The sequence below is a fragment of the Gallus gallus genome, chromosome 5 (genome assembly GCF_016699485.2).
Source record: "Gallus gallus isolate bGalGal1 chromosome 5, bGalGal1.mat.broiler.GRCg7b, whole genome shotgun sequence".
Lineage (NCBI taxonomy): Eukaryota > Metazoa > Chordata > Aves > Galliformes > Phasianidae > Gallus > Gallus gallus.
In genome coordinates this window covers 46,755,765-46,771,593 of record NC_052536.1, presented here as the reverse complement: position 1 = coordinate 46,771,593, position 15,829 = coordinate 46,755,765, and the positions used below count along the sequence as shown (strand labels likewise).

At 37.0% G+C, this 15,829-nt stretch overlaps 1 long non-coding RNA gene across 1 annotated transcript in view; it reads left to right on the top strand.

Annotated features, from left to right (window-relative positions):
* The window catches only part of LOC124417996, a 68,154-nt gene extending 52,999 nt beyond the window's left edge, over positions 1–15,155 (top strand). Inside the window, exons 2-4 of the long non-coding RNA XR_006939346.1 lie at positions 9,606–9,684; positions 12,059–12,260; positions 13,500–15,155. This is a non-coding gene — a long non-coding RNA (uncharacterized LOC124417996). The remainder of the gene's footprint in view (positions 1–9,605; positions 9,685–12,058; positions 12,261–13,499) is intronic.
* The last annotated feature ends 674 nt before the right edge of the window (positions 15,156–15,829 follow it).

Sequence of the window (15,829 nt, the reverse complement as noted above, 5' to 3'; positions counted from 1 at the left end):
TAATCTCATAGCTCATCTAAAACATGATGACCACAGTAATGTGTTCACTGCATTGATAAATTGTAATCCAGCAGATATTATCTCAGGAGCAACCCACAGAGTAAACAGGTAGGTGGTAAAGCAAGCCAAGAGTCTGCCATGCTGGCAACCAAGTGCTGTTCATATACATTTTTTATAGTTGTTAACTGTAAGATGATCTCATGTAAAATATGCATTCAAGATCCTGATTAACTGTGCTTTGACTTACTCATACAGTCACATGTGTTCAGAGTTCTGGATCAGTTTAAGAAGTGGGCCAAGGTGAACCTAAAGAGGTTCAATAGGGCCAAGTGCAAAGGGTTGCACTCTTGTTGGCAGCCATGTGAAAGACTTGGGAGTTCTCGTGGCCCAGAAGACCAGCAGTATCCTGGGCTAAAACAAAAGATGGGTGACAGCAGAGCAAGAAAGGGGATAGTCCCCCTCTACTCTGCCATTGTGCGGCCTTCTCTGGAGTACTGTGTCCAGGGCTGGAACCTCTAGTACAGGAAGGGTGTGAAGTTGTTGGAGTGGGTCGAGAGGAGGGCCACAAAGATAATCACATGGCTGGAATACTGCAAAGAAAGGCTGAAGCAGCTGAGCTTGTTCAGACTGGAGAAGAGAATGCTCCAGAGAGACCTCATTGCATCCTTCTAGTATTTAAAAGGAGCTTATAATCAGAGGGGAGACTGACTTTTTACACAGTCTGAGAGTGATAGGACAAAGCAAGTGGGAATGATTTTAAACTAAAATAACACAGATTTAGGTTAGGGGCATTTTTCACTCAGGGGGTGGTGAGACACAGGAACAGGCTACCCAGAGAAGCTGTGGATGCCCCATCCCTGGAGGCACTCAAGGCCAGGTTAGATGAGGCCTGGGCAACCTAAATTAGTGTCTGATTTAGTGAGTGGCAACCCTGCCCACAGCAGGGGGGCTGGACTAAATGATTTAAGGTCTACTCTATGAAGATTCTATGAATTTTTAAGGTCCCTTCCAACCCAAGCCCTTCTGTGATTCTGTATGGTTCTACAATAAGAGTTAATCACAAGACCAGTGGTTAATCTTGTAATAAATTGTTGGTTTACCTTACTGCCACAAACAAAAGAGTTGGCTGTGCAGAAGCATAGTCATATATGCTGTAGTTTCATTGAAATGTTACTGACCAGGTAAGGGGAGCCATAGAGCTTGATCCTTTCTCTAACCACTGTTGCAGTCAATTCTATTTACTTAGACAACTGAAAGCACAACAAATACATATCATTATTGTTCTTTAACCAAAGGTTATGGTGCTAATTTTTTACTACAATTAGGTAGAGAGTTGTCAATCAAACAAACAAGAAATGAAATTTCCAAGATCTGTTTTTTCTCTTCTACCTGCCAATGGCATCTGAATGCCATTAAGCCAAAGAAGTGCATACATGGGCCAAGTAATGTATAATACCTTTAAGATTATTTTGTTTAAAAATGTGGTAGATTTCTTGTTGACCCTGTCAGCAACTACAAGTAGCTAATTTGCTACTGCAATGATTCATCATCAGTTCAGTTTACATGTAACTGACAAAAGTCAGCCATAAAAAATATTATTTGATTTTACTACCTAATTCAAAGAGGGGCAGCATCTCTCTGTTTTTTTTTTGACTGCTTAATGTAAATCCCTGTAATAGCAGTATCTGTCTGCTGAATAGTTCTTGTATCACTGGTACACTTTAAACTGGATTTGAGAATCACTAAGCTAGCTTCCTAAAAGGGTCTGACCCATCTTGGCTGTCCAAATACAACATTGGACAAGGGGTTCTGCAGCCACAGGTCATATGTTTCCATTGGGTTCTGCTGTTTGGGGTCAGAAGATGCTCTTTCTGACTAATTCAACACAGTTTCAGGCCTCAGCTGCTCTGCTGGAGGTCACTGTTCATGGTCAGGTTGCCTTGGGGAAGAGATAAGGGAGAAGTGGACTTCTGTGTTTCCTTCCGTTTCACTGCACAGCTTGCTGCTTAGCATGGGGCAGTCTGACAGGAAGTGGCTGTGAGGAAGCCCACACTTGTTCCAGCTCATCTATCACAATAAGAGTTATTCTGGAGTGAAAGAATACAACCTAAGGGATGCAGAAATTTCAAAAGATCAAAATCAGAGCATGTGCATACTGACAGAAGGAAGCTCCCATGTAAAGCATTGTAAAACTTGAGAGATGTGGCATTGGGTTGTTCAGTAATATTGTTCTGTTTTGTTTAGGATGTATTTTATTTTATTTTTTTGACGTTTCTTTCACTCCCTCCCCCCCCGCCCCCCCCCTCACCCCCCCGCCCCAGCATTTAGTATATCAGAGTTAAATGGTCACCATAGGAGCAGTTAGCATGCAAATGTCAGGAACAGCAAGGATAGTTTTGGTGCAGATGCCTCTCTGATTTCTGATTTGCCACTTGTGTAAAGCGTTACAGCTCAGGGAAAGAGTCAGAGCCCCCAGCCGGACCACGACACTGCTGTTCTGCTGATTCTGAAAGTAGTAAGCTCCGTGGAGAGTGCACATCCTCAAGAAAAAATCTGCATAAGTAAATACTGACATATTCTAATAGGAAAGAATCATTTCTGAATAAATAGGTCTATTGATGAACAAATAAAACCAGGTTCTCTGCAGGCACTGATGAGAACAAGTTCACCAGCTTGTGGAAGCTGGATCCTTAATTTGTCAGCAAGTTACACAAATTGTAGCCCCACAGTTAGCTTCTGATCTACCAGTCCAGAAGCGCATGTTCTTCACCGACTCCCACTCCCTTGGCATCATACTCTGCACTTTGAGAGGTGAAGACTGAAAACAGGGAATGGCATGATGTTTTATTTCTAAAGGAGGAACTGCACTGAATTGTGCCATACATAGGGTGAGCAGGAAATTTTTCCAATGATGGGATAGTATTAGACATCAGTAATTACTACATAAACCAGATTCTGCAGTACTTCTATTCTTTCATGGGAGTATTCAGCTGAAAAAAATTTACCTGTTTGGCAGTAAGTTGTGTTTGCTAACAAAGTACTGAAAAAATAGATTATTTTGATTTTAGGATCCTTCTTGTTGTTTTCTTATCTCATATGAATATATTATTTTGGTGTATTTTAGATGAATCTGGAAATCACGTCTTAGACAAGTGCAGGATCTAGTTCTCCCTCTTGGAAAGTTTTAAATGGGAGCTTCTCAGCCAGCTGAAAGGCAAAAATATATCCTATATTTCTCCAGCATTATTGTTGGTGTCAGAATATTAGTTACTGTATTTTTTGCTACAAATGCATCACACTCAATTTCACACACAACTGTATTTCTTTATTCTCAAAATAAAAAATAAATACAATCAGTTAGACATTTGAATCGGGAAGTGAACAAACTGCATTCGTTCCTATTCCCATGGGACATGGGGCCTGCAGCCCCCTGAGCACACGCCCACCCACCAACAAATCCAGCACTGAGGAGCTAAGTGCACCCCTTGTTCATGTTGCAGTTCCTAAGCCAAACTACCCTGAACTCAGCACTGAGGAAATCAGGGTGACGATACTCCATCTTTGGTGAAATTATGAGTCCCATTTTTAGGTTTAGAAAGCCACACATAAAACTTGGCATCCATTTGTGGTACACTGAGTGCCCACATTTGAAGAGGAGATCCCAGCCCACATAGCAGACTTCACAATTCAACTTTCTTTTTCTAATCTATACACAGTTTTGGCACTGTTGGAAGATAGAGGAGACTTCGGATTTTTTAGAGATTTTCCAGGACATACTATTTGTAGAATTATGTAAATTTGTTTTGATATTGTTTTACTGACTTTAACTTGGGGGAACAAAATTTCTGCACAAGGTTTCTCAAATGATCTTTGTTTCATTTCTGTGAGATCAGAGTCACTGACCCAGCTGAACATGTCTGGGAAGTCTCCTTCCTGATGGAGGACAGTGTCAGCTGGTGATCTCTAAAAGGTTAGAAGACCACTGAAGTATTTTAGCTTGTTTTCTTGTGTCTTAGGAAGCCTAAGGAATCATGCTATTTGTGTCTCTTGTTCTCCCTATAAGCAGTATTTCAACTTATTTTCTATAAAGTAAATTAAGCTGCTGAAGTTTTCAGATATGAGTGTTTCAGTTGAAGTAAAGGATGTTCTACGAACTCAGCTGTGCTGTTCTGCTGCTGGCTGGTGAGCTCACACTTACTGGCTGGCCAGAATGCATGTCCGTAGTTCATGACCAGTCAGGCATGTGTTTGTCAGGTAATGACAGAATCTCGGAAGGCCACAGTGATAATGTGTTTAGGAGAAAAGATCAGAGCATGAGATGAAAAACTGGAAATATACTAGGGCTGCTCCAAAAGGGCTGCTCCTCCTATTTTATTATGTTGGCCCACAGCATCAGCAGTGGATGTTGGTAGTATGGCAGTAGAGGCCAAACCTTCCCACCAATATCCCATTCCGTTCTCGCCCTGCAACAGATGTCAGCAAAAGGACAGTCTGACAGAATGGCATCTGACATGGAAGTGCATATGAAGAAAAGTTTTGTCACTAAACTTCTCCGTGTGAAAAAAATGACGCCCACTGTTATTCAACTCTTGCTAAACATTTATGGAAACAAAACAGTGGATGTGAGCACAGTGAGGAGGTGGGTGGTGCATTTTCAGAGGTGGCAACAGTGACAGAGGGTTGCAGATTATTGTGAGCATGGCATGTAGGCTCATGTTCATTGCTGGTGAAAATGCATAGCTAATGGTGATGACTACACTGAAAAAATAGTGTTTTGTAGCTGAGAGTATCCTCTATCAAATAGTGCTCTTGTGCTCTTTGTATCTATTGTAGTTTCCATGGAAATAAATAGGAGGCACTACTTTTGGAGTGACCATTAACATAATAGAGGCACCAGAAGGAAAAGGGAGAGAATGGTCATTGCAGTAAGACGATAGAAATATAAAGGATATTTTTGTAGAAAATCAGACTCTGGAAGTCCGTCACTCATGAAAAAACTTATTTCATATTGGCAGGTAGTGCTTGAATCTACTGACTATCTCACTGGAAACCTACTGTTTTTCTGCTGGCACCCTTATGCTTTGTAATTCTAACACAGGAGTGAAGTGTTGACTTCAAATCCTGCACAGATCCTCTGACGTCTTTTTCCTTTACAGAACCTGCAGTCAGAGAAAAGAGCCCTACTGCACAGACGATTTGAATAGATGGATAAGTACCAGTGAAAGTATTTGCATAAGGAAAAGAATTATATTTTATAACTCAACATGAGAAGCATAGATTACTTTGCACATACTTATTAAGATTAGTCCATAAGAATTCATTACTGGCATCATACTGGAGAAATTAGTTATTTCTTTCTCAGTCAAAGATAACATGTAAAACTTTGTTTGTACAGCAGACAATTAAGATGGAGGTTATTTCCTAACACTAATGAAAGTTCTCCCTTAGAACCATTGCAAATTTCTATGGACCTCTAACCTGTCATTTTCTTCTGTTTGGTTCATTGTATTTTGTAACAAAGAAAACTGTACCCGGCTGTGAATAGAAACAGAAAAACCCTTTTTCAGACAAAAGAAGCAAAAGATCTTTTGTTACAAAAAGTAGCACAACTTCAGAAAAGATATTTCCTAATAGAGATCACTAGGCTATTTGATTGTTTTCAGCATGCAGAGGGTTAAGCCCAGCTGAGAATGCCAGACATACCTGTATTCATTCCATTTTGAATAAAGTGACAAATTCCTATTCTTGGTCACTGGAGCACAAAATTAGCCCTGTGCTTCAGTGAAAGGTCAACGTGGGAAGAAATAAACAGGAGGTGAGAGGTCATGACCTGTATACAGAACCGCAAAAATGGCTGAATTAAAAAAAAAGTTAATTCTACTGTATGTTGTACTTTCCATATAGTCAGGTCCTGTTGGAAATGTAAAGCAGTCCTAGAATGTTGTTCTGGAAAACAGAAAAATGAAATGGGCTTATTTTTATTTATACTGCTGCTCTTGTACAGGCCCCATTGCTTTTGCCTATTTTAAACAACTCCTATATGTTAATATTTATTCATGTGATCCAGATCCAGGATCTAGGAGGGGTTTAATTGATGAATCCCAGAGGACTCTTTCTCTGTCCATATCTTTCAGCAGGATATTCAGTGCTAAATAAAGACCTGGTGACCTCTGAAAACTGCTAAGGAGCAGAACCAGTTGCTGATGGGAACAAGAGTCAGAGTCAGATGAAAGGCACTGAAATTAGGCAGCAAATATAGTGTTTAGCTCTACTACGTCTCTGGCCCTAGTGGGCTGAAACACTATCTTGTCTGATGTTGGATATTGAGACCTTCTAGTCCTAGTGTAGGAAAGAAATAGTCATCTTATTATATAGATGCTCTATAGAGCATCTGTAGTGCTCTATATAGATGTAGTGGACATGTGAGCAGCAGTGGCAAACAGCAGAACACAGGCAATAAACAGTATTTTATTCAGCCAAAACTGTGTTCAGTGAAACACATCATGTGCTGTGAGCAGTGGATGTGGAGAAGAGAATGCAGCATTCTCAGAGTCTGGCTCATACAGAGAAGAGTACTGATACCGCTATCCTATGGATGTCACTCAAACCCTTTCTGGAGTATGCTGCACACATTGGTCTGAGGAGGATATCAATGTTCTCTTGATTTGGAATTTTAATGAAGAATTGTTCTTTGTGTCAATATTACAAGAGCCTTGACTCTGGTGCTGGGTCTTGTGAAAATGTTTGCTAGGTGAACAGTAACTCAACCAGGTCACATGAAGTGAGTCTGTTTTAGACTACATTCACACACAGGTGTTGTTACCATCATATCCTAGCATGGTAGCTCAAGCTGATTAAAAATATAGCGTTACAGAAAAAAAAGCCTACTCTGTATGTGCATATGGTTGACAGAAGGCCCAGCAAGGAAAGAACAGCTCAGCCAGAAATAGTTGTCTCTTTAAAAACCAGTACAAAATCAAGGTGTTGAACCAAAGAACATCTCCCTGGACAACATGATATTGTTTTGTAGAATATTTTGCTTTGTAAAACAAAAGCATTCAAGGAGGTAAGAGAGTCATTGTTCAGACTGTAATGCTGGGCAAAAGCATTTCTTTTTAATTTCTTCTGTTCTTGGAACTTGTCAGGGAACGCTTGTATAAAATATATCTTCATCATAAAATGATAATTCATTATAACCAAAAATCTAAGCAGTAAAGATTACTTTTGACTAATTTCCTGTTTCTCCTGAAATTAAGAGTAAATAGAAAGAAAATGATTGAGAAAACCTGATGGAACATTTTGAAATTCAAAATTCTTTTTCACATGAAGTTTCTTTTCATTTTACAAAAGCTAAGTATGCTTATATGAAAGGAAAATGATGAGCACGAAGAAAAAGATACTGAAATGCATATTGACTTACTCAGTTCCCTTCCAAAAGTTTGGATTTTAATTTACAAAAAAAGAAAAAAGAAAGAAAGAAAGAAAATTAATCATTATCTCAGAAAGTTTCTCCAGAAGGAGAAATTGCATTCTGCCAAGTTCTAGATGTTAAATGTTCTAAGTGCACCTGAATATGATGTCACAAAACATGAGATGCAGAGAATATCTCAAGAAAACAGTGTGTCTTCGTAAGGTACTGTATAGGCTTAACCAAGTAGGTTACAAGTAAACTATCAAAAACACGTAAGCAGGAAATCTTTCCTATTTCTCCGTTGCTTTAGATCCATTATTATCACTTTTTCTGTGATTATTATACTTATCAGTGCTTTTCAAATTTGATGGTTATATTTCTTTTTTTTCTTGTTATTATTTTGAAATGGATGTTTGCATTGTTTGCTTCATATTCCTTTCTAATGCTTATATTTTTGGCTTAATATATCTCATATTAGCAACAGAGTTTTACTGTGCTATGCCAGTTGGCACTCTGTATTTCAGCAGGTTGAAGAGCAGTATGAGGTCTTGTGAGAAAAATACTCACCCAAATTGACTAGTTACAGTCCTTTAGCAACTGTTTGTACCTATTAGCTTCTATATATCAGAAAACAGAACAGTCCTGATAAATCACTGATGATTATCCAGTGGTTTCCAAACAATATGAGCCAAAATAATTTATGTTGCTGCTCAGGGAAGACAGTAGATATTGTGTTCAGGCATATGCTAAAATCTAGAAAAAATAGATGGTTGAATTTTGTACTACTATTACTACTTAATATTAATTCTGTTTGCATGCTATGGTAAGGCATATTCTTCTTTTGAAATAGAACTATAACATTTATTTTGAAGTTACTAGAAGTAAAACCAATAATTATATTTCTTCCCATTTCTGCGTGGTAAGTATTGATGAATGAAGATAGCGTGTGGATCATTTTATATGATAAGAAGTCCATATGCTCCAATAAAATTCTTCAGTGAGATTTAGATGCATTAGTTTATTTTGGGGAGTATGAAGACACAGGCTTGCATATATTCTATGTATTGATGTTGTCTGACTTTCTATGCAGTCTGTTTTGGTATGGCTGCAGAATGGATTGCTTCACGTCTATGTGACTGTGACTCTCAAAGGACAGTGAATAGAGTAATATTCATTTTATACAAGGCTGAGATAATGAAAACAGAGTAGAGATGAGCTACCAGAATAATTGCTGAAGTTTAGACTGGCATGTCTTGTTCAGATATCCTGGTGTCCATTTATGCATGCTACTGGAAAGTGATTTCAGTTTTATAACTCTCCAGCATGCTAAGACTGTGGCTTAGATAAGCAATGTTTTTCTCTTTTACTGTCATCAATTGAGCAATCCCTCTCCAAAGCAAACCTCACTATGGTTGCCTATGATTTGACTCTTGGCAACTGCAGTGTTGTCTCTATTGCTGCAGCTTCAGATTATATGGAATTATATGGAAACGGAAAATATTGGTAGCAGCTGATTGTTCAAATGAGGTATTAAGTCCAGAGCTCATAACGTTTCTTGAGACCTTTTGTGATATTACAGATTCACTAATCCCCATGTCAGTGAGATACCTATTGTATGGACTTACTTACTTAGAATGTGGTTAATATCTAAAGGGCAGGAAAGAAAGGGACAGACTCTTTAGCAGGGCCTGTAGTGATAGAACAAGGAGAAATGGCTTCAAGCTCAAAGAGGGTAGATTTACATTGGATATAAGGAAAAAGTCTTTTACAGTGAGAGTAGTGAGGCAGTGGAAAAGGTTGTCCAGAGGTGTGGTTGATGTACTGTCCCTGGAGATTATCAAGGTGAGGCTGGATCAAGCCCTGGGCAGCTTAATTTAGCTGTGGATGTCCTTGTTCATTTCAGGCGAGTTGGACTAGATTACCTTTAAAGATCCCTTCCAGCTCTAAGGATTCTATGATTCCATGATTAACAGTCTTAACATACCAAGGACAGAGGTGCTTTTGTCACATGCCAAACTGTGGTAGCATATTGGCTCTATGATAGGAGTGCATCTGCAGTGCTTGAGTTTCAGCTACTCCTCAGTCCCACAAGACAGGAAAGGCTTCACCTGGTAGTACCAGTGGTACTGCAGTTCATTCAGCACATTCCTTCCTTTCTAAATAAATCTCCCTGCTTCTTCCCTTTCTTCCTCAGTTATGAAAGACCTGAAGCATACTCCAGTGATCAGTTAGTGGAGAATTAACTTCTGGAACAGTCTCAAAGATTTTTCTTGGTAAGTATTCTCTCTAGTTTCATCAGTACCTTATTTTTGTTGTTCTTATTGTTGTTGTTTAAAGGAAAAGAAGGAGGAGGAGATGAGTATTTGACCTATTGTTTTTTATATGGTAGAATTTAAGGGGGCTCTGTTTTAATGATGCTGCTTAACTTGACCTGGGAGCTGCAAGCATCTGATCTGCAAACTTTCATTAGAAGTGAATGCTTGTGATTTCATCATTAAGATACCTAACCAGCGAGTTACCTCTGTTTAACTCAAAGCCCCTCTGATATATTACAGCAAGATAACAGTCCTCCTCAAACCTAGCCCTACATGAAGAGTTTCTCTTTGTCAAGAGTATCAAAAGAAGCTATTAAATAAGGGCAAATCGTGAAAACATGAGTCAGTTGTTCTGACTGTATTCAAGAGTCTGACAGTTGTTCGTCACTGAAATCTGGGAATCAGGTCATGTTATGTAAATAAAATGTTATTGTTTTCTTCAGCCATATTAATGTATTACTTATTTAATTGAACATTGAAAGGAGATAGTATAAGAAAAAGAATAAGGTTGTAGGGAAACTCTGAGGTAATTTGTCAGTGTTTTCTGTTAGATAGTGACATTCAAATAACAATGATTTTTCCAAGTGCTCACATGTCCAAAGGTCTGTTCATTACATTGAAGCCATCATCGATGTCTTTGGAATTAACATACAGATGAATATTATTCTCTTCTTTTTAATAGTTATTTTGCTATAACAAAAAATTGTTTCAATTACAGATTTAAGTTTTACTGAAGTTTCTAGATAAAAGGAAGAAACTTTCACTATATTGTTTGAATTCGTGTTTTTATGTTATCCTTATATACTTGTGGCTAATAATGATGTTTAAATGTTGATAGCTTTATTATATTGATTTAACAGTTATTTATTACTTATCTTTCTAGGTTTAGAGGGAGGGAAAGCTACAGAGTACTGTAAAGTAGAGACAATAATAAATGAAAAGTGAAATTTATCTTTCAAATATATGTTTACTAGTACGTTTATCCATTATTTACACTAATCATAAAGTATACAGTATCAAACCGGAAGTCTTGATGCACAAGTAGTTGCTTTTAACAAAGGTAAAGGTATTAATTATCAATTAGCAAAAATTGCTACTAATAAGACTGGGGGAGGGGCAGAGAAAAAATTGATCAGGAAAAGCTGACACTTAAAATGTTCTGCAAATTACCAGTATTTTTTTTCTTACATCTGCCTTAGATGATATGAAAAAAGGTGTCAGGAACATAATTACTAAATACATCTAAGATACAAACCTTTTTGTTGTTCTTTTAATCATTTGAGGGAAGAATATTAATTTCTTGGAAGATTTTTGCCCTTTTCTACAGATAACAAGTAAAATTAACTAACAGCTCAATTATTTCCTTAATGAGGAAGCTCCCCTCCCCATTGGCATGAATTCAGTTTAATTTTTTTCTTCAAATGTCTTCTATTCTAATATCAATCAAATATATTTTCAGTGCATAATCAGGAAATCCTAATAGAAGGAAAAACAAGTTAGAACTGATGTCAGCTACAGTGGCTTACTTATAACCACTGCCTGTCATGCATGCAGCCATATTAGTGATTACAGGTTGACTAAGAAAATGGAAAAGTAAGTAGTTTCAAACCAAGGTAGCAATAGAGGAAATAAAATTGAGGAAATTATGAATATTTAATCACTTATTCTATATATAAAAATTATACTAATTACACTAAATTGGAAGGCATTGAGTTGTATTGCTGTGTGTGTCCTTTCCCAGATGTGATTCTTTAATGAACTCTGCTTCATAGTTTTTAAGAAAACATACATGTTAAATTTTCCAAAATAATGCCTTAAGTTATATTCTTCATTCAAATTAAGCACTTTAATGAGCGCCTGCTTTTTCAGAAGTGTTCTTTCCACTGACTTGGAGGGGAAAGCACCATGTTATATGATTTAAGTGGAAACCAGACACTTGTAGCAATAATTAGCCAATAGTTATTGTTAACTTATGTTAACAGTCACATTAATTTTTTATCCATGGCTAAATAAATAAATAAATAAACAAAGGCAGGAAATTGCCCATTATGGAGGTAGGAAAGAAATATAAGAAAGCAAACAAGCAAATGACACTTCCTTGTTCACATCCAATATTTCTTCAAGTCCATTTATCCAAGAACAGTACTAATTCTTGTTAGACATTTTGGCCTGAAACTGTCTAAATATATTCTGTATCTAAGAAGTAGATACTGTGCTTGTCTCTGTTTAAAAAGATCTTTCTGTTTTTGTTTTTTTTTGTTGTTGTTGTTTTTTGTTTTGTTTTGGTTTTTTTTCCAAATAAATACTCTTTGTCATCACTCTCTCTTGGAAGAAAAAGTTTGACAAAATATTTTCCTTCTCATGATTTTGTCATAATTTGTTCATCGGATGAGAATGGCAAGAAAGGGAAGTGAGATGGGTATTTCAGCTATCTTCTGGAGATCATCAAGCACATGCCTTGTAAAAGAAGTCTTTTCATTATGTCAGCAAAGAAATCTGCAAGAAAGAAAGTTACCTTTGACAGAGATTTTATGGTAGGTAAAATTAAAGAAAATGATCTCTCTTATTTATTTATTCTTTCCAAATTAGTCTGTGCACATACAAAGATGTCCTAATGCAATGTAAATAACATCATGGATTATTTATGGAATACACACCGACCCAGTAATCTTTGGTAGAGCCCTCAAACAAGTAAAACCCCAGTTATAGTATAATAATGTCCTATTTTATAGCTGAAACAAGACAGGATTCTTGTGTATGTACATACAGTGGCACAGCTTAGGCAATTCAGTTTTAATACCATGCATGCAAGACAATATGGTAAAAATAGAAATACCTTATTATTATTATTATTATTATTTTCTTTTTTTTTATTTTCTTTTTTTTTTTTTCTTTTTTGTATGACTCAGTAACCACAAATAAGTCATTATTACTAGAAAAATGAATCAACTACCCTCTGGCCACAGACTTCGAGGGATGTATCAGTAGGTAAAATCCACTCTACCTAATGTAAAGGCAATTATCTATCACCCGTAATGAAAACACACACAATGTGTAAAAGTGTTCTGTTGGGGGACCTGTCTTCTGATGATATGATAGCCTAAACTTTACTACCTCTCCAAAGAAAACGTTAAGCCGACAGCATAGTCCTTTACATTGCTTCTTTGAGTATGTGCAATGTTACTGAAAACATACACACAATTTTTTTATATATTCATTGCAGGGAAAATAATATCTGGAAAAAACTTCCAGCTCAACTCCACCATGTATTTTAATAGGATTTAGTATTACGAATTTTAAAATAAAGAAAGTTTGTGGAGGCTCATGACCATTAGGCATGATGGCAGAGTATCTGGGGAAAAAAAAATAAAAATAAATTAAGTCTGATATGCACACTTTCATCAACAGGACATCTGGAAACTCCTTTATTTTCAGCATAGCTTTCATAGGTCTCTAGCTTAATACACTAAGGACAAGGATGTATTGAAGATGTGCGAATTCTTTAATAAATATGACATAGTTTTGTATCTATTTGTTGTCTTTAAAATTTGGGGGGGCAGGGGGGGTGGGACTATTCCTGCATTTTCATGTTGAATTTTCAGTTTATTAGTGACTTGTGGTTAATGCTTTGATTAAAGTGTAACTACTTTTTAGGAAGAAGTTAGTTCTTTTTCTTTCACTCTTGCGGGATCTGTGGATCAATGTAAAAAAATAGTGCTGATAGTAATAAATAACAGTAATTGATCATGGTCATTATTCATTGTTCTTCACAGTCAGAACTTTGTATTAACATATTGAAGCATGGATTCAGAAAAAAAAGAAAAGAAAAATCAGGTAAACAACATACAAATTGAACACAGGTTCATGAACTTTCTATCTGAAATGCCATGCAGCTCTGCTGATCTTTGATAGTTTACTCCAGAACATAGTTTGGTCCAATCCACACAGAATATTTTTATAGCTTTAAAAGTGGCCTCTAAAAGAGGGTGAAAAAACACAGTTGCTCTTTCTACCTCTGATGGAAAAATTAGGAATTCAGTTTTAGATTTTTTTTATTTTCTTATTTTTATTTCCATTAAAAGAAAATACAAAAGGAGGAAAGACTTCTTCATACAAACAAAAAATAAGGTAAGGTGAGGTGAAGATAGGCAGGGACAGAATGTTAACAATGTGGAGCTGGGTACTCTGGAGAATAGTCATTCCTCTTTTGATTGAAGATGAGGTGCCAGAGGTGGTTTGTTATGGTGCCTTCTAATAGCTGTAGTGAAAGACAGATAAAAATATATACACATTAGTGGGAGCAACAACCAGAACACATTAATGAAGTAGAGGTGATTGACCTAAGAGGTGTAATAGGTAGTCTTTTTTTTTTCCCTAAAAGAGTCTAGCTTTTGATAACTTAGTAAGATGTTGTCTAGGTAAAATTATATGCGAAACCTGTGTACCCTCAAGTGCTTGATTAATATATTCATAGGGTCTGAAAAAACACATAGGGCTAGAAGGTGGACAACAATTAGGCATCTATGACCCTTTGGCGTATCTCTATACCAGAATGGTATCAAAACTATGAGATCATATGAATACGTCATGTAAAGACAGTTTGTGTTGTTCTGAAAACAGCCTTGGGGTTTTTTCGACAGTAGTAGAAATACACAGTTATAATAAGCAATATCAAACATCTGTGATGGGAAACAAACTGAAGGCATCAGATCCAGAAGCATCTAAGCTGGATGACAGCCAAGTGAATTGGGTTTCCTTCCCCTTCCTCCTCCCAGCCTTCCTTTCCCCTTCCCATGCAAAATTAATCAAGGCATTATTTGTTGAGATTTTCTTAATGTATATGCTTTCTCAGTTAATCAAGGCATCAGTGGCTAAGGAATCAAAGCAAATTCAGACTAAAATAGATAAGATTCTGAATTAATCAGATTTATCAACTTATTAGGAGCAAATAAGAGAAAAAAACTGGTCCATAAAACATCACTACTGGGGCATACTATGCCAGGGTTCTGGTGTTTGTTTCTGTTGCTTCAGTATACTGCATATGAGTTAAGTTGGAGATGGCATGGATTGCTTGCTTGTATCCGTTTCTGGAACCATCAATGTATATGTTACCTTTGTAGTATGAGTGATATCATGTTGCATCGCTATTCAATATTGACAGACACTCTTGGGTACCAAAATATTTTTGCTAATGTTTCTACTGCCATTGAAAGGAGTTTCAATAATAAGTGTTTAAAGCAGAGCAGTAATGCTAGACTGTGCTATAAAAGTTCATGTCCAGTAAATCAACAGAGATACTCCAAGGAATGATTAAATAATCTAGTGGAATTTGCAGACTGTTTTCCCTGGGAATGTCCTCAGTTTATTACACATAGTTGTTGATACAGGAAGAACTCTTCCAAAGGTGGGTGCTTTCTATGAGTCTCTAGGAAAAAAAAAAAAAAAAAAAAAACACCAGAATTTAATAGTTCACATCATAGGTAAGCCATTTCTGAGTGTCATAGAAAAAATAGTGATAAAAATTCCAAAGGAACTCAGCTGAATGTCAGACTCAGCATGTAGTCGATAAGGCTCGGTTATTCAGTACTGACACAGCATGGCAAAGCTAGGAAGACATTGCTCATTTCAACTTCTATCGCCACGGTTGGGTACTTGACAACTCAATCAACAAAGGATGAAAATGGAAGAAGAAATCTCAATCACTATCTTCTGATGAGAAAGATATTCAGAATTATACCTTTGTTCCGTCCTTAAAATAGAAGGCTGTAGGATAAGGATTAAAGAAATCTTGAAACCGCAGTGTGGTGCTCTATTAAGACACAGGTCATTATACAGTGGTGTCAGCAACAGCAATGAGCATGCCCTCTTCCTTGGAGGAATTTTGTCACTTCTGACACCTCTCTTTCCTGTCTTCTTCATAATCTTTCTATGATTATTCTCCTCCTGCATATTTCTCAGCCTACCTTAGACTACCAAAAACCTACCTAGAGAGCATGTTTTCCACGTGGTAAGCAACCCTTCTCTTCAGCAGTGATTTTCTCATTCAGCACTTCCTCCATGAATTTTTTCAGTATCAGGTTCCCACCCACCTCTATGACTGAAG